General features: G+C 43.8%; 1 protein-coding gene across 1 annotated transcript in view; it reads right to left on the minus strand.

The window, feature by feature from the left end:
* The window catches only part of NUMBL (NUMB like endocytic adaptor protein), a 129,387-nt gene that overhangs the window by 46,176 nt on the left and 61,204 nt on the right, over positions 1-22,007 (minus strand). Inside the window, exon 2 of the mRNA XM_089654182.1 lies at positions 6,851-6,983. The gene's annotated coding sequence lies outside the window, so the exon portion shown is untranslated. The remainder of the gene's footprint in view (positions 1-6,850; positions 6,984-22,007) is intronic.

Consider the following 22,007-nt stretch of genomic DNA (forward strand, 5'->3'; position numbering starts at 1 on the left):
TTCTCCAAGCTAACAGACTAGTTTGAGACTGCACTGTCCATTGTTAACTCCTTCCTGTGAATAACAGAAGTTCAGGGAAGTAGCACTGAGAGGGCAGGAGCCAACATCGCTCAACATTGTAAACTGCAAGTGCTATGGTAAGAATTTTAACAAGTAGTTTACTGGGGAAAGTTTCAATTATTGTGCTCAATGTGTTAATCTAAAAAACACAGAGTTAAAAACAACTTAAACCCCTTCCCATCTGTCCTGGCTTCTCTTTAAAGGGGTTTTGAACACTCAAGGGGCAGGAGAGATTGCTGATCATGTGACCATTGCGATTGGCTATCACAGCGGGCATATGATTGGTTCTGCCAGTTTACAACCGTTAGCACTAAAGCCCACCCTTTTGCCGCCACACATATTACACGGGCAGTGACAGAACTCTGAATTGTGCGTGATGGCGCAACGTCCCCGCCCACAGACCGGAACTTCAAGAAGAAGAGAGCAGTGCTGTCCCGAAGCTGGGGATAGGGTAAGTATTCATGCCTGTTTGTCAGGGATCGCCGCGGCGACGGAACTCGCGCATGCGCACTAGGATCCACGGGTGCGCGCCTGGCACCAATGACAGCGCAGGGCGCGGTATTTAAATCCCCCTGAGCTGTCATTGGTTGCCGTTTGGTCTTTTTATGTTCCTGATCCTGTGTATACCTGAATTCTGATTGTTGCTGACCCGGATTGTCCCTGACTGTGCTGTACTCTCCTGCTCTGACCCTTGGCTTGCCTGACCTCTCTCCTGGATGCCCCCTGTTGGATCTGATCTACTGTTGCTGACCTGGCGTGTGACCCGACTATTCTCTGCCCGCTGCTTTGTACCGCACTGACCCCACGACTCCCGACTCGGCTTGTTTGACCCTGCATTTGCTCATCCATCCCGTCGGGATCTCCCGACCTCCTTATATCAGGCTCTTACCCTGCGGGAGCCTCTGGCAGACGCCTCTACCACTGGTGGGTGTACCCAGTAGTCACGACCTGGTCTCGGTGCGCTCCAAGTCCATCCCCACCATCAGGGGCCCTGGTGAACAAGTGCTCCGGGACTTAGACTCCGCGCTCTGGGGAAACCTGACCAGTGGAGTGCTAGAGGTACCACCAGACGGTCCCTTACACTGTTCCTGGTGAGTGCAGGGAAGAGGGAAGATTTGTTTCTAATTGCTGGGAGTTTGGGCTTTAAACGCGTCCTAGTGGTCGGTGTGACTTCAGACTCAGACCTGTTCATCATCTCTGGGCATACGTCATATCACAGCATACAGATTCCATTCTGGAGCCAGTATAGAAGAGAACGTCTATACCATCAGACAAATAGTTATCGGACTCCAGATCCCGTCCTGTGTGTGGTCTCTGTTTAAAGGGGGTTTCACAGTAAAGGACTCCTGCTGTTCGTGAAAAAAGGGGGGGCTGGGAACATTCAGGCGGACAAGTCAGATGGAGCTTTTTTTTTTTTTAAAGATGGTTTTGTCTAACGAAGGACTAATTAGCAGTGGATTGGCAAGAAAGAAAGGCCAGTCTGTGGGTATTTGCTTTGTAGGATGGAATTCTATAGGCCATATTGTAGAGACAGAGATAGAGGACTCATGATGCTGGCACAGACCTCCGAACACATCACCCCTGTGTAGTCCCTATAACAAGACATGTCCCCAATTGTACCACACTGGCATCCTATACAAAGAGAACACGCCGCAGACTATCACCAATCACTGCAAAGATGAGCCACACAGTGCTGACATTCACATGGTGTGAAAAGATTAATGCCCATATACTTAAAGGAGAACTCCACCCTGGACAGATATTGACAGTTCATTCATGCATCCCCTCCAACATCTGATCCTCTCTCTTCCCTGAGCCCAGTGTTGAAGACAGACACTCCATTGGGTAAAAACAGCACTCGCTGATATACAAGAGGCATGGGCATGCCAATACAAGGGATGAGATCCAGACTCTTACAAATGTCCATTGGTGACTGGTTCTCTTTAAAGAAAACTGATTGCGTTTTTCAAGGTATTCCACCATTTTGCAGACCTAAAAATTGGGACTTTAATGAAAGAATATGCAATAACATTTACTAAATCTTGTCCGGTGTCTGAGTGCCCTATCTCAGTGCCAACTCACCAGATGTCTGTGTCCAATATTCACACTGAAAGCTCTCTGACTCATCGAGAATGTACAAAATCCTCCCAGCTCACATTACAAAAAGTCTGCAATATTACACATAGCTCTGGGTTTATTGTTCTCACAGCAGTTTTTAAGCAAGGGTGCTGACTGCACTGTCTGTTTTATAGATCTGGGCTCACATCATGAAAAAAAATCATATGTATATATAACTACTTGGATATCCTTAAAGCAGAACTACACTGCATCTGAACAGAACGAACCAAAAACACTACTTAATTCATTTTTATTATTAAAAGCAAACTCCCCCATCCAACCATGTCTCCATGATTTATTTTGCAGAGAAATTACAGTGAAAAAACTCCTTTAGCATTTCTGATGGTGGATATCTTAAGTAAGGGCAGATGAATTTGCTTCCTGGAATCTGGAATCCATCTGCCCTTAGCTCAGGCATGCAGCCAGGAGCATGTGCTTAGCTGAGAAAGCCCCTCCTCCCCTCCTGAAGACTCCTGGGATGCAGGACATCATTTGCCTAGGCAGTAACTGAAAAAATGTAAAAAAAAAAAATTAAAACAAGTAAATATAATGTATTTTCTTATCTGTGTACTGATACTTGGAGCCTAAGGATTAAACACAGTCAGTGTTACTTGAGACTGTGGCTTTCCAATTTAAAGTGGTTGTTAACCTCAGACATGAAATATGAACAAAGAATATCCCTCTATAGTGTGTACTTGTCTCAATTAAGAGCACTAAGAGTCATTTCTCTCTACTGCCTCTTTCCTCTGTTATCAGCATGAACCACATCTGACACGTTTTCCTGACACCAAGAGAAAAAAGGTGACCTTCTCCAGCATACAGCCTGTGATTTGCAGCCAGTTCTGTTCCTGTGAGCTGTGTGAAGGGAGTGTGTCTCTTTCCTCCAATCAGCTCTCTGCTCTCCTCACTGAGTTCTGCTGTGTGTAATTTCAGCTCCCTGTCCCCTTCTTTCTGAAAGTTCAGACAAGCTTTATAAATTCTGGACGTTGAGCAGATGTAGAGAACAGAAAACTGAAGATACACAGGTACAACTTATGTAGGAGGATTCATTTCATCTCTCTGTATCATCTGAGGACAGCCACTTCACTGGGTATATGTAAGGCTTTACAACCACTTTAAAAAGGTAAAAAAAACAACCACCCCCAAAAAAAACAAAAAAAAAAAAAATACCTACAATCACTGTAAAAATGGTATTCTCTCATTTGCTCTGAATTTACTATTGAAATCGTTTTGTTGTATCTGTTTGATAAATGTAAAAAAAAAAAAAATTATATATATTATATATATATACATATACACACACATACAGGGGCGGACGGACAACTCATGGGGCCCCTGGGCAATAGGGGATCATGGGGCCCCTGTGTCCTTCCTCAAACACAAAAAAGCCTATGAAAAAGGTACCAGGGGCATCTCATGGGGCCCCCTACTGACCCCGGGATCTCGGACAGTGCCCGAGTTTCCAAATGGTCAGTCCGCCCCTGCACACATACATACACACACACACACATATATATACATATACACACTATATATATATATATATATATATATATATATATATATATATATATATATATATATATATACATATATACATATATACATATATATGTGTGTGTGTGTGTGTGTATCTGTTGATCCTGCCAGAAATCCAGTGAACTGATAAACTCCTGTGCAAACTAATGCAGACGCCACATCTAAATACTGGCAACCTACAACTTATTACATCATTGTTTTTAGATGTAGTTATATTTTAAAAGAAACATTTTCTCTCTGCGGATTACCCTTCTAATTATTATTTGCAATATCTGTAGCATTGTCATCGAGCAACTTCTCTCCAGCTTTCATCAAAAGTACTAGCAAATTAAAAGCTATGAAACCAGCTTATTTTTCACTGCTGATTAGTTGGCAATAACAATAAAAATGTAATACTTAGTAGCTGTACTGTGATCTGTGACAGGTTCTCTTTAAATGGGTCAGTCTACTAAAAAGTTAAAATTTCAGTCCCTCCATCTGATCCTGTCTGTTTTAGAGTAAAAAGGGTGTTCCCTCTTTTCTTGGAGTGTTTCCATCTTTCCTGTAAATGTATATTAAAAGGGAAAATCCTGGAATTATCTGGACTGTCAACGTACAGCTTGGCATGATGTAATTATCCATATTTTAAATCTGGAGGGCCGCTGGGGATGCTGAAAATGCCTGTAGTAGCCTGCACTACTAACAGTGATAGCCGTGATCTTCTGGGTCCTGCTCGAATAACTTCCCCTCTGCACACCAACCACATGGGGGCGCTCACCCAGCACTTCCCCTATTCAGCGAACACCTTGGATTTTTTAAATGATTTTGTCCACTGAAGGAGGTAAAGAGGCGGGTCAGATGATGTCACAGCTTAGTTTTTTTATTGAAAAAATACAAATTGGGTTGATTTGCCTAAAACTGGAGAGTGCAAAATCTGGTGCAGCTCTGCTGAGAAACCAATCAGCTTCCAGGTTTTATTGCCAAAGCTTCATTGAACAAGCTGAAGTTAGAAGCCGATTGGCTACCATGCACAGCTACACCACACTTTGCACTCTCAAGTTTTAGTAAATCAACCCCAAGGTGTTCTCAAAATGTCAGCTGACTCCGCCTGTGTTCATTGTGCAGAAGGGAAGCTGTGCGAGGATCTAGAAAATGAGGGGCTAGTTCAGGGGTGGGCAAACTTTTTGACTTGAGGGCCGCAATGGGTTCATATATTGGACCCGGGGGCCGGACCAAGAGTAGATGAATGATGTGTATGTGTCATCCATAGTAAGTATAGTAATATTCCCCCATAGTAAGCATAGTAATTAATCCCCCATATAGTAATTCATCCCCCATATAATAATTCATCCCCCATAGTAATTCATCCCCCATAGTAATTCATCCCCCATATAGTAATCCATCCCCCATATAGTAATCCATCCCCCATAGTAATTCATCCCCCATAGTAATTCATCCCCCATAGTAATTCATCCCCCTTAGTAATTCATCCCCCATATAGTAATTCATCCCCCATATAGTAATTCATCCCCCACATAGTAATTCATCCCCCATATAGTAATTCATCCCCCATAGTAATTCATCCCCCACATAGTAATTCATCCCCCACATAGTAATTCATCCCCCACATAGTAATTCATCCCCCATAGTAATTCATCCCCCACATAGTAATTCATCCCCCACATAGTAATTCATCCCCCATAGTAATTAATCCCCCATAGTAATTCATCCCCCATAGTAATTCATCCCCCATATAGTAATTCATCCCCCATATAGTAATTCATTCCCCATATTAATTCATCCCCCATATTAAGTCCCCAAGTTCCCCCTGTGTCAATTCACTTACCTTTGCTCCGCGCGTTCCTCTCGCCGTGTTCCCGCGCCGTTCCGGTGTAGCATGAAAATCTGTCTCCTATGAGGATCTGTCCCCCTCGACGTATCTGCGCATGTGCCAGTTTCAGGCATTAGCAACCGATCGGCGATCTCCGGCACATGCGCAGATACATCGAGGGGGACAGATCCTCATTGGAGACAGATTTTCATGCTACACCGGTCTTCAGGGCGGACTGTGAGAGGAGCCTAGCGGGAGCCTAGCTCCGCGGGCCGGATTAAAAGGTCCGCCGGGCCGTATACGGCCCGCGGGCCGTAGTTTGCCCATTGCTGGGCTAGTTCCATATGTAGCATGGTCTTCAATGGTGGTTTACAGCATCCCTGGTGACCCTCCAGAGATAAGATATGGATAAATCCATCATGCCAAGCTGGACCAATGTATACTGACAATAAAGATAATTCCTGGACATCCCCTTTAATGAAAAAATCCAACAAGAAGAGTGAGACTCTGTTATGTAGACTGCTTAGGTGTGCAAATCCAGAAGATTAAATGCAGAGATCCCACCATCAGAGTCCTTGAGAGATATAAAACAACCATTAGATTCCTAAAGATTAGATTTGTGGATATCAAGTTTCGGTGGAGACATTGCTGGACTGGTGCTGCTGTGGGCTGCCTAGCGGCAGATTACTGTGTGGAGGCTAAAGAGGCAATCACTTCCAATGGGTTATGTGCCAATTGTAGATGGTAGGTGATAGACGATACTGGGGTCTTGGGTTGCTACCTTCCTGATAATGGCAATGGAGGCGTTACCGCAGGGAACACTTGGGTGATTGGAGTGCCCGGTGTCCAGAAAAATGTCTCACTTGAAGATTTTTTTAGTTGATTATTGAAGATAAAAGTATATAAGTGGAGCCAACATGTTTTGAGGGCATCATCTTCCCCTTTGAGGGCATCATCTTCCACTTTGAGGGCATCATCTTCCCCTTCTTCACGGTTAGACCAAATGAGGACTCCACTTTATCTATAAACTTTATATAACAACACCGATTTTTGCTTTGCACTTTGCACAAATTCTATAGACTGGCTTTGGATTTTTTTTTGCCATGCATCGTCCTCTCCACATACTAGCCCTGAAGAAGGGGCAGGTAATTCCCTCGAAACACGTTGACTCCTCTTGCATACTTTTATTTTCAATAAACAAACTATAAAAATCATCAAGTGAGTTATTTTTCTGGACACCTGGTGCTCCTCTCCAATTGCCCATATAAAAATTAGATTTGGCCCCTTTCATTCAATGAAGTCATCACAGAATGCCACACTTACTGTGCGGGTGGGAGCGGCAGGGTCGTCCGATGTGGGCATCCAAGAGCCAAGTGTCTTGGCCCTACTCCTCCTCCAATCGCACAAACAAAGGAGAGCGCAATGGTTGGATGGTGAGGATCTCAGAAAAGGTGACCTACAAGGAAAAATGGAAGAATTACTATACGGTATAATACAAGATGATAAACACTGGATTTCCAGTGGGCAGCTTCTTTACACCCACAGCAGTTTTCCTCCACACCCACTCAACACATACATATTGATTAAAAAAGCAGGACTCACATCCAGGGTAAGTACCTGTCCTGTATTGTCAGGAGGTCCTTTATATGTGAAATGTAACTACAAACAGAACCCACTAAGGGCCTCATTCACATTCAAGCGTTCTGCTGCTGTGTGTTAATGCACATATGTTAAAGCGGAACAACAAACCAAAGATGCTATCACTTTGAACCCCCCCCTAGCATTTATGACGGCAATCATAATTCATGTACCATTTACTTCCCGGAATCCATCTGCCCTTAGCTTAGGCATGCAGGCAGGAGGGAGTGCTTAGCTGAGAAAATCCCTCTGCCCCTCCTGAAGATTCCTGGGATGTGTGACATCCGTTGCCTAGGCCTGGAAACCAGAAAGTAACTGAAGAAATGTAAAAAAAAAAACAAAATAAAAGGTGATATACTTTCCTATCTATTTACTAATACTAGCAGTATAAAGATTAAAAATAGTTCATGTTCATTGAGAGGGTGAAGTTCCACTTTAAGGGGTATATGAACCTTATCAATTAATTTGAAATACAATTAAAAACACTTTTAAATCTATTGATCAGTGCAAAAAAAAAAAACTTGGTGATCCTGCCAGAAATGTATTAAGCCAGGAAACTTCCGGTAGTTTGCTGTTAACACAGTGTCTTTGCTGTGCCGAAATCCCAAGGGGTCTTATTAGCCATGCCCATGTTACCTCTGTGTACTACAGAACACCACCCCTGTGTTATGTAGGGAGGTGTTCTGTAGTCCAAACCCAGGAGTGAGAGACCTAGAGTGACAACACTGCTCTTTCATAGATACAGAGTGAGTGATCATCACCTTAGGATAGCATATTTTAAAAACATTTTGGTCCCAGTCCCCAAGACACGGTCACACCTGCCCAAGGCCCACACTTATGCCGTCCTTGTGGGTGGCCTCACTGAGGTCACGACCATTGTCCAAGTGGTCTTGCCCAGATCATGGCCACTTTCTGAGTGGTTCCACCTCTAATTATGTGTTTACCACCACTCATGTATGCAATCCCTTCAGTAATACCCCCTGCAAGCGGAGTAACTCCAATGGGAGTGGTGCTGATCTTGGGACGCAGTATCATCAGGACAGCAGCCTCTATGGACTGCAAGATATTACATTCTGTTCTTGGGTTTAGATATACTATAACTCCACATTTTCGGCACTGATGGATGGCTAGCACAGTACAACACTACTACTGTGCACTATGTTTTGACATTGAGTAACAGAAAATCCCCCAAAACTGTATTTGAGCAGAATAGCATACAAAGATTACAGACCCATAATCCAAGTTCCAGAACTCAACAATGACATTTATTCACAGTATAGTGTCTGTTGTATAGTATACGATCTTGGTATTCCTCTACTGAAGCACTCAGGCCAAACCAAAACACTTCCATGCCAACCCAATACCAAAATTACAGTGACATGCATGGAAAAGCTGTATTTCCACAGGCCGTAGGCATGCATTTCAGACGCAGAACCCATATTATGCTAAAGCTCATACCCGGGACCATTGCTGAGGCTGCTTGGCCTCCTGCTTGCAGTATTGTTGGGATTAGCCATGGTTCTAAACTGTTCTTTTCTAAATGGGGGAATTAAAACCTCCCAAGTCTGGCAGGGGGTGTAATGCAATAGACAGGCAATGCAATCGTTTTATCCACCATGAACAGCACCTGGAGCACTGGAAACCATCATCTACTGCAATATTCCCAAAGAAAGCAGTACCATCTCCAAACGCACTTTGCTTTGACCTTCATTAACCAGAGTGCTATCTCGGCATCCTCATTATTACTTTAAGAGGCAGTCAAAAACTGAGGAATGGGGAAAGAACAAAGAGAGGGCGCACAGGCCTAGTGCATTACCATAAAAAATGTTTAATAAAAAATAAAGTAGGTGTTGTACTCACAAACGACAATATAGTCAAGGCACATCATAAAAGAACAGCTGGGTCAACAACGCGCTGAGTAACAGTCCGCAATAGGGAGTTTAGACATGCAAAAGGCTGATGCGTTTCGAGGACTTGCCTCTTCCTCAGTGGCTCTGAGGAAGAGGCAAGTAATGCACTAGGCCTGTGCGCCCTCTCTTTGTTCTTTCCCCATTCAGTATATTTGGATTCCCCCGGTCCATTTGAGGGCAGCAAGGTGTGCATGTTCCAGGACATTCTTAATGTGGTTGTAGCCTGCATCGAGTCCATCCCCAAGCGCAGGAGCATTTGTGTTTGCTGGCAAAAACTGAGGAATGGTAGAACTACATATGACAAAGTTCTATAGCAGAATTATTTGGCCCCAAATTTGACCTGTTTAAAAGCAATTTCTGTGATAATAGGGCCTTAAATATGGTAGACACAATCCAACTTGTGGGTAGGTGCAGCATGGTGAGGTAGCGCTAAACTCAAGAGTCCAGTTGTGGAAAACACAACTCTATAAAAATTGAAGTTCAGTAATGCACAACAAGCCCGGTGGGAACACAACCTGACCAGGCGCACTCACAAGATTTATAGCGATGAGTGGCCAGGCAGTGGGGAAAGCTAAAAGAATTCTAAGATGCATCACTAGAGGGGTCATCAGCATGAGGAAAGAAGTCCTGATTTCTCTATATAGATCTTTAGTAAGACCTCATTTAGAATATGGTGTCCAGTTCTGGAGACCTCACTTACAAAAAGATATTGAGAAGATAGAATGAGTCCAGAGACGAGTAACAAAAATGGTGAAAGGTCTGGGGGATCAAACATATCAAGAGCGACTTCAGGAACTTAACATGTACAGTCTGGAGGAAAGAAAGGAAAGGGAAGACATAATTGAAACTATTTAATACATCAAGGAGGTGAATAAGGTTCAGGAGGGCAACGTTTTCAACATGAAACCAAAATCAAGAACACGGGGACATGACCTCAAACTACTGTAGGAAAGTTCAAAACTAATCTCAGAAAGTATTATTTTACTGACAGAGTAGTTGATGCTTAGAATAAACTTCCAGCAGAGGTAGTGAGCCAGTCAACAGTAAAAAACTTCAACCATTCGTGGGACAAGCATACTCAGGCATAAATATTAACCAAAAAACACACAAAAAGACCCCAAAACAAAAAGAAAAAAAAAAAAAAAGGACAGACTCAAGGAACCACTCAGTCTTTTTCTGCCATCATTTTTCTAGGTTTCTATAGCAGCAGGTGTCAGGTGTGCCAACAGCGTCTGTCTGGAGGGGCAGAATGCTGCCTGGCTGGTCTGTACCCAAGTGGGGAGGCTTCCAGGATGGATGGCATGTCCCTTCACTCTCTGCTAATCTGGAACCTCTCCCTGACAATAAGCACTGTCCCTTACAGATGGATGACCTGTTCTTACTCTATCCACACGCACAATGCTCACCAAACCTGGGAGCCAGGGTCTTAAATAGACTCTGCCTGACCCAAGATGGCCACCGATGTCACATGGGACGCCAGCATCCACTTAGATGCTGCCTCTCTGTGACCGAGGAGATCATAGAGGAATCAGGTTCCTCTCGACTTCCTCCACCACCTGCATTGCTGCTGCCCTACGAAAACTGCGAAGGCCAAGTATTCAATAAACAGGAATGCTCAGCTTGGAAGACATTTATACTATAAACAGAGACATGATTGACGCAGACTGGATATTGACAGAGGCCATGAACCGGGATTTTTGAGGTCCATGGCACATTAATCCTATTCTATGAGAAATACTATGAAGATAGAATACAGGAAGTTAACGATGCTCATCACTACAACCAAACAGGTGTCAGTCTTCATCCTGTAAGCTGTGGCAGGAAGATTGAGACTGAAGCTGGGCTGATGTAGGAAACAGGTCTGCTTCATTCCGGTGTCAAACCCAAGCCCCTCATAAGATACGAAGCTCATCTATCTTGTATAGCGTGGAGAACACACACTGATCACTGATCCAAGGCCTCTGCTGTCATCATGTCAGTACGATCCTGCTTCCCACATATCCTGGAAACACTGTCTCCGTGGCAATGGTTGCCAGGCTACAGGATTCTGACGGGATTAAGAATGGTGTAGATGATGCTGCAGAGGTGAATACTCTTAAGATAGGTCTGGCCGGGGGTTCCTTAGGTACGTAGTATGGGGAAGTGATTGGGTGATGTCTCTGAAGACATCAATGATGCGGGAGGATGCAGAAAAGACTGGAAGATGGAATTGCCTGCAGTCACGTTCAGTTTCAATCATGTGACCAGATTTATAAGGACTACGGAGAATGGTCCTGCTAAGGGAACAGGAGTTACCTGAAGTTTCATCTAAGACTAGGAAATACAGTTATGCTCCCAGGTCCAAAAGACAGTGGTCAGAGGACCAAAGGCTCTGTGCTCACATACTGTATACAAAGTTGACCTCTGACTGATAGGGAAAATGTATATAGAATATTAAATCTAAATGTGGCCATGAGAACCATCTGGCATCCAGTCATGTATTCTCTGCCAAAAGAGGCTTGATGGATTGACATTCAAGAGTGCAACATAATTCTCCTCTTGGCAAAAGGTCAGCTGACCAATGTTCCAGGAACTGGTTACCAAGAGTGGTTGGACTGATAGGTGTAGAATTATTATTATTATTATACAGTATTTATAAAGCGCCAATAGTTCGCTCAGCGCTGTACATTACAATGGGGGACAGAACAATAATACAATACAATGCAAAACATGAGGGGTTCGAGGGCCCTGCTCTTTCGAGCTTACAATCTAGGAGGGAGGGGATGGTGGCACAGGAGGAGATAGTTGTGGGGGATGGAGTGGTAGGAAGAGTGGAGGAGGTTGGCAAGTTAGCAGGGGGTGGGGTAGGCTTCCCTGAAGAGGTGGGTTTTCAGGGTGCGCCTAAAGGAGAGGAGAGTAGGTGATAATCTGATGGGTTGGGGCAGGGAGTTCCAGAGGATGGGTGATACCCTGGAGAAGTCCTGGAGGCGGGCATGGGAGGAGGAGACCAGGGAACTAGAGAGAAGGAGGTCTTGTGAGGAGCGGAGTGTGCGTGCTGGGCAGTACTTGGATATTAGGTCGGTGATGTAGTACGGGGCAGTATGGTGGACAGCTTTGCACGTCAGTGTTAGGCATTTGAATTTGATCCGTTGCGCAATCGGAAGCCAGTGGAGGGATTGGTGGGGGGGGGGTGGTGGAAACGGAGCAGTTGGAAAGCTGAATGAGTCTGGCAGCCGTATTCAGGATGGACTGAAGCGGGGATAGCCAGCGGGGAGGCAGGCCAGTGAGGAGGGAGTTGCAGTAATCGAGTCGTGATATGATGAGGGAGTGGATGAGCTGTTTAGTGGTTTCTGGGGTTAGGAACGTGCGGATTTTGTCGATGTTGCGGACAAGTAGCGCTGGACCAATGTGAGTAGAGATTAGTTTAAATAAACAAGAAATAGAGAGTATGTTTTCCTCATCATAGTTTAGTCTGGTCCAGGTAGGCACCCAGTTCTAGGCCTAGGCTGCTGCCTCTGTAATGATGATAGTCAAATCGCTCAACAGATAATCAACGTCTGGGTGTGTGATTAGGAGAGCGTGACCTGCAATGCATTAGCTTCAATGGGGAACGGGTGAGACATTAGACCTCTGATGTCTCATTAAAGAGAACCTTTGTTAAAAATATTATATCACATCAGCTAACTTTGGTCCCCAATGTGATATAAATAAATCTTTAGTAAAAGTAAAAAAACAAAACAAGTGGGGCGGCACTGTGGCCTAGTGGTTAGCATGTCTGCCTTGCAGTAAATGGGTCATGGGTTTGATTCCCGACCATGGTGCCTCCTGCATGGAGTTTGCATGTTCTCCCTGTGCTTGCGTGGGTTTCCTCCAGGTGCTCCGGTTTCCTCCCACACTCCAAAGACATGCTGGTAGGTTAATTGCTTCCTGTCTAAATTGGCCCTAATATGTGTATGTATGAATGTGAGTTAGGGTCCTTAGATTGTACACCCCTTGAGGGTTAGGGACTGATGTGAATGTTCAATATATATATGTGTAAAGCACTGTGTAAATTGACAGCACTATATAAGTACCTGAAATAAATAAATAAACAAACAAAAAAAAGCCCAAAATAAAACAAAGTTATGACCAAGCATTTAAAACCACCGAAAAAATGTTTAGCCTGCTCCGCCCCCACGCGCATGCACAAGCAAACAAACACATACATCAAGCGCGCCTACATACAAAAATGTCCCTTGCAATACACGTTACATGAATGAAACAGAAATGTGTTGTGCTGCTAACAACTAACAATATTAGTAAAAACAAATCTACAGTAAAGACAAACTCAAACGTGGCTAGAGTCCACACAAAAAAACTAGTGGTGCACTGAAATGAAAATTCTGGTACCAAAACCGAAAATGCAAAATGCACGTGGCCAAAAATCGAAACGCGCTGTTTTTTAAAATGAACATATATTTTTGGGGAAAAAATACACTTTAATTAAAAAGAACAATATATGCCCCACTTTTTTGTAAAATATGAAAGAGGATGTTGCGGCGAGTAAATAGATACCCAACATGTCATGCTTTATAACTGCGCACGCTCGTGGAATGGGGTGAAACTGCGGTACTTAATCTCCATGGGTGATGCTTTAAAAATTTCTACAGGTTAGCAGTGTAACGTTACAGAGGAGGTCTAGTGTGAGAATTATTGCTCTTGCTCGGACGTTCATGGCGATACCTCACATTTGAACATCATTTACATGTGAGCATGGCCTGCGTATGCGTGCACCACTATGTGCGAGCATGGGGGGATGGGGGCACTTTAAACTTTAAAAAAAAAAATTATTTAATGTTTTTTTTTCCACTGTTCCTTTAAAAAAAAAATTTAATCACTTTTATTCTTATCATAAGAAATGCATGCATGCCTTGTGATAGAAATAACTAGTGACAGGTCCTCTTTATGGAGAGATATGGAGTCAATAAGACCCCACATCTCTCCTCTGCAATGTAAAGCATTGGACCAAAAAAAAAGCATTGATCTAGTGCTTTAAAAAAAAAAAATGGCCAGAACAAGAAGAGACATCGCTCCAGTCCTCCAAGGGCAGAGATGTGTGGCAGACTGACCATTTGGAAACTCGGGCACTGCCCGAGGGCCCGGGGTCAGTAGGGGGCCCCATGAGATGCCCCTGGTACCTTTTTCATAGGCTTTTTTGAGTTTGGGCAAGGACACAGGGGCCCCATGATTCCCTATTGCCCGGGGGCCCCATGAGTTGTCAGTGCGCCCCTGGTGGCAGCCATCTTTCCTTCACTCATCTCTATGCCCAGCGCCGGAATCGATGGTTTCTCAGGTAAGGCTGAACTACCGAGCAGAGGCCGGACGCAGCAGTGGGCAGCGGTGAGGGACGGGGTTTTTTCGGCACCTGTATTGGTGCTTTTTTTTTTTATTTCGGCCTACGGCCGAAAGGGGTGTTTTCGACCAACACATTTTGGCCAACGAAATTTTGGTGCATCCCTACAAAAAACAATGAGAAACAAATTCTTTAGAATTTCAAAAAGAGTGGAACATCTTCCTACTGGTGACTGCACCCAGAATCCCAGTGCTGCAAGCCCTCAATGTACGTGAATCACCACAGTGAACATAGGAGTCCAGGTGGACCCTCACCTTCTCACATGGACCTGTATGTGGACACAGATCAGAAAAGCATCTCCCCTATAAGTGGGGGTAACACATAACTTGCTCCTCTGTGGGCAATCTTTCCCTTATGAATCACCGCTGAACCTTCCAATGGCACCTGATTTCAGTACAGCCGGCTCTGTGGGTAAAGCTCGACAACCACAAAGAAGACCACAGTGCAGTACGCTTCTTTAGAATTGCATGTAATTTATTAAAACATACACTCACATGGTAACCAGTGTAAAAAGGAAATAAAAACGACAGAAGCAATCAGTGAAGAGCAATATGCTGCCTGATCGGCATTACAGCGCTGATGTCACCCGACTCCTCCCCACGCGTATCGTCATGCACCATGTGACTTCATCAGGTTTGAGTTTGTCTTTAGATTTGTTTTTACTGATATTGCTTGTTGATAGAAGTGCGACATATTTCTATTTCATTTATTTGTTTTTTTATGAGAACACACATAACACGCGTTTGCAGCAGCTCATTACTCAGAACATTGGCAGCGCACCATTCCTTTTTGTTTTATCAATACACGTTACATGCTGTAGCTCCGAGCATGCTGTAGTGAAAGCAACAATTTTAGGGCCAAAATTCAGGGTCGTTTCTAAACTGCTAACTTGTATGGGCTTTTACAGTGTTGCCTACGTAAAATATAGGGTACCAAAATGTGTCATTGTTTTACGAGCACACGCAATTTTAAAGCTTGACATGTTGGGTATCTACTTACTCGGCGCAACCTCATTTTGTATATTTTACCAATTTAGGTAATATATTGCATTTGTGTGCCCTAAAATCACCTTTAGTGTTTTTGTAACTGAAATTTTGTACTTTCAAGCATATATTGTGCGACATTAATAAATGAAAGAACCACCATTTTATTCTCCAGGGAGATTGCTTTCAGGAAATATCTTACAGGGGGGTCAAACTCAATTTCATCATGGGCCGCATTATCATTTTGCCTTGCACTCTGGGCAGATTGTATCTGCAAGAGTAGATGTCCAGAGCACCCCCCCAACCTCCTCTTGATATCAGATGTCAAGAGCCCTCCTCCCTACCTCACACCACACTGTACGCCCCCTTTCCGGTGTTGCTTCTGATAAGAAGCTGGGGGTGAAACTGGGAAGGGGCTGGAGGAGGACCAGAGGAGGGCTGAAGTCAGTTGCTGGAGTCTGCTGATTGCGGGGGAGGCAGAGACGAGGGGGTGGTGCTGCTTCTGAGGAGTTCTGCTGTCCTCTCTGCTGCAGAATGCTGAGACAAGGTGAGGACGGAGATAAAGGGGGTGCCACAGCTGCAGAAGAGGTGTGAAGACCACATGAAGACCATTCGGCCCACAGGCCTTGTGTTTAACACATGTGATATACACTCACTGGTCACTTTATTAGGTCCACCTAGCTAGTACCAGGTTGGACCCTTTTTTGCGTTTAGAACTGCCTTAATTCTTCATGGCATAGATTCAACAAGGTGTTGGAAACAATCCTCAGAGATTTTGGTCCATATTGAGTTACTGTTGCCTTTCTATCAACTCGAACCAGTCTGCCCATTCTCCACTGACATCAACAAGACATCTTTGTCCACACAACTGCCACTCACTGTATATTTTCTTTTTTTTGGACCATTCTCTGTAAACCCTAGAGATGGTTGTGTATGAAAATCCCAGTAGATCAGCAGTTTTTGAAATACTCAGACCAGTCCATCTGGCACCAACAACCATGCCACGTTCAAAGTCACTTGAATCCCCTTTCTTCCCCATTTTGATGCTCGATTTGAACTTCAGCAAATCGTCTTCACTACGTCTAAATGCCTAAATGCATTGAGTTGCTGCTATGTGATTGGCTGATTAGCAATTTGTGTTATCAAGCAATAGAACAGGTGTAAATAGGAAAGTGGCCAGTGAGTGTATAATGTTTGGGGGGGTTTAATTAATCTTCAGGTCTAAAATTATTTTTTAAACCTGTGCAAAGAACGGCTTTGACAGTCAAAGGGTTAAAGAAGATCAAGTGAATGGGAGGCATATAAATTCTAGTTAACCCTTTATTGACTGGTATTAGTCCCCTTTCCCAACCATGATCAGGCAGTAGGCCTCATGTTGGGGATTTTCTGGTATCAGGACATGTAACGTTAGTGGACGTCTTGGGAAAGCCAGCTGGTATAACCAGCCAGATCTTCTGCATGACTCTCCTAATGAAGATTCATGTTCTGCTCCGCAACACAGTCTTCCTAATGAGGCGAATTTACAGATTAAGGAAATAAAAGTGAGCGGAATCATTTGGGAACACAACTGTGCATGCGGTGGTATGTGGAGCTTCTGTGCTTGCAAATGAGGTAATTTACTTGCAGTGTGAATGTTAATGAAAGTAACTCAGTTACAGGTTAATGGCCTACTGTGCTTTCTAGAGAGTGTGTTATCATACTGTGACCAATCATGAGTCTAGTGTGCAATATCTTGGTGTGTATAGCACAGTTAGCTCTTTATTGGTCACATACACCTATTAGATGGATAGGACTGCAGTCGTACAGTAGAGGCTCTTCAACACCCAACTGCAGTGACACCCACCACCATTCACCACTGCGCTCACCACCAAAATTGGACCTGTATGTTTTCTGGTCGCCTTTCTCCCTTGTTTGGGACTCCTTTTGATCTCTCTCCTTCCAATGCAATCGCAGGTATTTATTCTTCTGGTACGCAAACACAAGACGGATAAGTTCCCATATGTTGTGGTCTGGCCCATTAAATCACGATCCCATCATCTTCTATATTGTGCTCACACAAAGTAAAAGGTATTCTATAGTGAAGTATGTACGCACTAAATATGATTTATTAATAAAAATGCACTTAAAGAAAATACAGGCATATCATGCAGACAGCGGGGCCGGGGCTCCGTGCTCCACCTAGACACGTGTCATCACGTGACTTCTTCAGTAGACCCATTCAGGACTATACATAGTCTCACTACTCCTCTCAAACAGCCATCAGCCTTGATGTAACCAGTGGGCTGGATTTGGGTGAAGTTAGGCAAATAACAAAAAGCCTTCACGGGTGGTTATAAATCTGGATGTTCCTACTCTATTTCCATGCAAAAGGTGAAATGGAACACCTCTGCTAAGAGGTCCAGATACAACTTTATTCCAATAAAAAGAAAAAATGTTCACCTTTTGACCAAAAAAAATAAATGCCCTTTTTTTGCAGGTAAAAAAATGTGCATTTATTTTTTTGGTTTCACGAGCCTGTAAAGCATTGCACCAGTGATCAGCAGATTGCTGGTGCCGTGCAAGTCTCCTGCACACCTGTCAGTATATCTGCTTTCCATACAGGATGTAAAGGCAAGCAGATATACTGTACTGACGGGAAGAAGTTCATTGAGAACTACAAATGCCATCCCATCAGAGAACATGCACCGGTGACGTTACCGGCTACATCCCGGGTGAATATCTCCTAAACGGTGCAAGTTTAGGAGATATTTACTGTACATATAGGCAAGCCTTATTATAGGCTTATCTGTAAGTGCAAGTTAAAAAGTGGAAATTACTTCCACTTTAGGGCCTCGTTTGCACCATTGACAGTCTCCACTACCCCTATGGTGGATCTCTTTTCATAGGGCAGCAGAGCAGCAGCTTCCAGACATTTAGGAGGCAATGCTGCATCCTAAATTATTTTTTAGGCAGTTTTTTTTTTTTTTGCAAAAGAGAATTTTGCATGTACTTACCGTGCGCCAAAGTTTAGCTTGTGGTTGTTACGAAGTCCCATTGGCTTCTTGGCCAAGTTTGACAGGTAGTGGCACCTGTCCGACGCGACATGCTGAGTTAAGGTTGGTACAGTTGTGGCATGTGTTCAACCCCCATGACATGTTTTAGGAGGGCAGTCCAGTGGAGGTAACACTGCAGCATCAACTGCCCCCATGCCATCCATGTAAAAGAAGTCTAACTTTTCCCCATGCTATAAAAAAAAAAACTGGCTGGAATTTGGTGTGTTTAGAGAAACCAGCTCGATTTAGCTTTGTACCACCACACTTTTCCAGAACACCCTCTCATAAATCCACCAGCTAGAGTAGACCCTGTCTGTTCCAACCTCCTCAATCTCACTTTATGGTCTTTCTCTCACTTTTATTTGCTCTGGCACCCTACAGAATGGCCGGGTTATAAAAGAGGAACGTGCATAATGTTGAAGATACAGGAGCAAGCAGTGTCATACAGATGGCCAATGCAAGTCACTTAATTCTACCATGCAAATAATTAATATAAATGACCTTTCACTCACAGGGGGGTGATCGTGAGTGACGGGAGGGATAGTACAGCGTGTGCCGTGGACAATACCCATCTCCCTTCCTTTTATGTCCCCTGAATAGGTCCAGCACGAGTATCTGAATAGGACACAGATGCTGTGACAACAGTAATTCCTCCCCAAAACACCCGCCCCCCTCAACAACTAAAAGCTCATTTACTTCAGCCATAGGCCTTCCAGGGACACACTAGGCCTCAAAAGCAGACTGAGGGTGGTTGCCTGAGAAGGCGTGACCGATGGCCCCCTTTCCCTCCATTGTGTATCCTCGTTTTAATTAAGGCCAAGAAAAGTCATACTTGGCAACAGCTGTGCGTAGACGAGGGGGGTGTTGGAGAGAGAGGGGACAAAAGATCCGGACAGTGGAGAGGGTATGGAAAGCAGCTGGGGAGTAACGTAGACACACAAAAAAAATCAGGACAGCTGTTTGCTAGACTCTCCTCCCCCACTCAGGCCTACAGATCACCAGCAGTTGGCTTGAGTCAGGCAGGGGTTCAATCTTTTATCTGCAAAGAAATCCAAGAAACAGCCCTCTGCATACAGATCTGGACGGTACAGACCCAACTCAACAGAAAAGAAACACCCAAAAAAGCATAAAAACAAAGAATCAAAGTGAGTTTTCTTTTCACGGGACCACTAGACGTGAAGACAGCTTGTATTGTTGTGAATATTTCTTCCCACTCTCATTTCTAATATATCTTCTGATAAACTCCTAAAATTGTTAAACATTATTATTATACAGGATTTATATAGCACCAACAGTTTGCTCAGCGCTTTACAATGCTTCTTCCATAAAAAGGCCTCTCTCAACCAGGGTTTTATGGAGCCCTAGGGTTCCTCCAGACGTTGCTAGGAGTTTCTGCCTCTCATATAAGCAACTACTGACACCAATGATCTTTTTGGCTACCTGTAAGGGGGTAGTCTTCCTCATGACCACTAATGTGAGGAGCATTCCTCCCTTTGACCGCAAGTGTAAAGGGGCCCTTCTCCGAATGCCCACCAATGCAAGGAGGATGTCTCAACTGACCACCAATGCGAAGGGACACTACAATTTGTACTGCCTGCATTCCTTTTCTGCCCATTATTATAATTTGTTTAATTTCATTATTATTACTAATGCCAATCAACTTACAAGACCGTACTCATCTCTCTCCATGGGATCCACACTACACAGACACTTTTGGACAAGTGTGTTTCCACAATGATTCAATCCTTTTAAAATAGACTTTTAACTTCCTGATGCCCTCACTGTTCTTGTCTTCTGTATTTTTTGTGTGGGGAAGGTGGCCATTTTTGTCCCCCCCCCCCCCCATTAGCTTCTTGGATCCGCATGACTCCTTGGGAGGTTCCTTGTTTTGGTCCGCTTTGGCGCTTGGTGGTCCGAAGGGAGTGCCTGTTCTTTTAATGGTGTCTGTCATGTTCATTCATTATCTATGTGGATTATGATATCCGGCCATGCCCCCTGAAGATGATCTAGTCTCTTTTGAAAGGCACTGGAGCTTTCACCAGGATATTGTATGAGAATTAGTTTTGAACTTATGATCAACGATATTTTAGAAGCATTGATGTATATTGTATGGTGAATAGATCATAATGGAACCACATATTATAGGGTATCCCATGTTAATTGTTGTTAACCATGTATAAATTAAAAATAAAAAATTAAATTCTTTTAAAGAGGTTTAATATTTGGTTGCTGCTTCAAAATCCCAAGGGCTATTGGACGTATGCTTTGTTACAATTTACAACTTTATTTTGGGATTGTGGAGGAAACTAGGGGACATGAAAGCAAACCAAGCAAACAAGGGGGATGCCACCCAAACCACATGCAGGTTTTGTCCATGGTGGGTTTCAAACTTAAAGTTGCATGATAAGATTGATAATCACCCAGCCACCATGTGTGCAAATGGTCTGTATCATCAGTAGTCAACTTAAAGTAAACCTCTGCTTTGACCAAGCAGAATAAAGCAACAGGTTCACTTTGACTGTGACTTTGCCCTGCCTAGTAGCATATAATTAAAGCCCAACTCCAGGAAACTTTATAATTATCCCTTGCAGTGGGGCTGAGCCTGAACTGGAAGACCTAACTGCTTGTTTTGTGTAGGAGAGAAGAAAAGTCCTTCTACTTACTCAATCCTCCGCACCCTGGCAGACAGCGCTTCTCCATGCTCTGGCAATAGACTGTCCCTCAGTGTCACCATGTCCAATGCAGGGCTATGGACCAGACTCAGCAAACACAAATGCTCCTGCGCTTGGGGATGGACTCGATGCAGGCTACAACCACATAAGGAATGTCCTGGAACATGCACACCTTGCTGCCCTCAAATGGACCGGGGAAATCCAAATATACTGAATGAGGAAAGAAAAAACAGAGGGCGCACAGGCCTTGCGCATTACCATAAAAAATGTTTAACAAAAAATAAAGTATGTGTTGTACTCACAAACGACAATATAGTCAAGGGACATCATAAAGAACAGCTGGGTCAACACCGCGCTGAGTAACAGTCCGAAACAGGGAGTATAGACATCCAAAATGCTGACGCATTTCAAGGACTTGCTCTGAAGCCAACAGTTGGCTCTGAGGAAGAGGCAAGTCCTCGAAACGCGTCAGCTTTTGGATGTCTATACTCCCTATTGCAGACTGTTACTCAGCGCGGTGTTGACCCAGCTGTTCTTTATGATGTGCCTTGACTATATTGTCGTTTGTGAGTACAACACATACTTTATTTTTTTATTAAACATTTTTTATGGTAATGCACTAGGCCTGTGCGCCCTCTGTGGACCAGACTGCTGGCGTATGGGAGAGCAGACGCTGCAATGACCAGTCTAGCAGTGTGAAAGACTGGCTAAGTAAATCTTCTTTTCTATGCCCAAGAAATACAGCAAATACCCTTTGAAGTGCAGAGGCAGACACACAGCAAGGGAACATTTTTCATTTTTGTTTTCCCCAAAGTTCAGCTTGAAAAAAATATATATTAAAGCCCCATCCCAGAAGAAGAAATCTATTATAATG

The sequence above is a fragment of the Staurois parvus genome, unplaced genomic scaffold, assembly GCF_062004578.1.
Source record: "Staurois parvus isolate SC_StPar_1 unplaced genomic scaffold, SC_StPar_1.0 ptg000746l, whole genome shotgun sequence".
In the NCBI taxonomy this organism is placed as follows: domain Eukaryota; kingdom Metazoa; phylum Chordata; class Amphibia; order Anura; family Ranidae; genus Staurois; species Staurois parvus.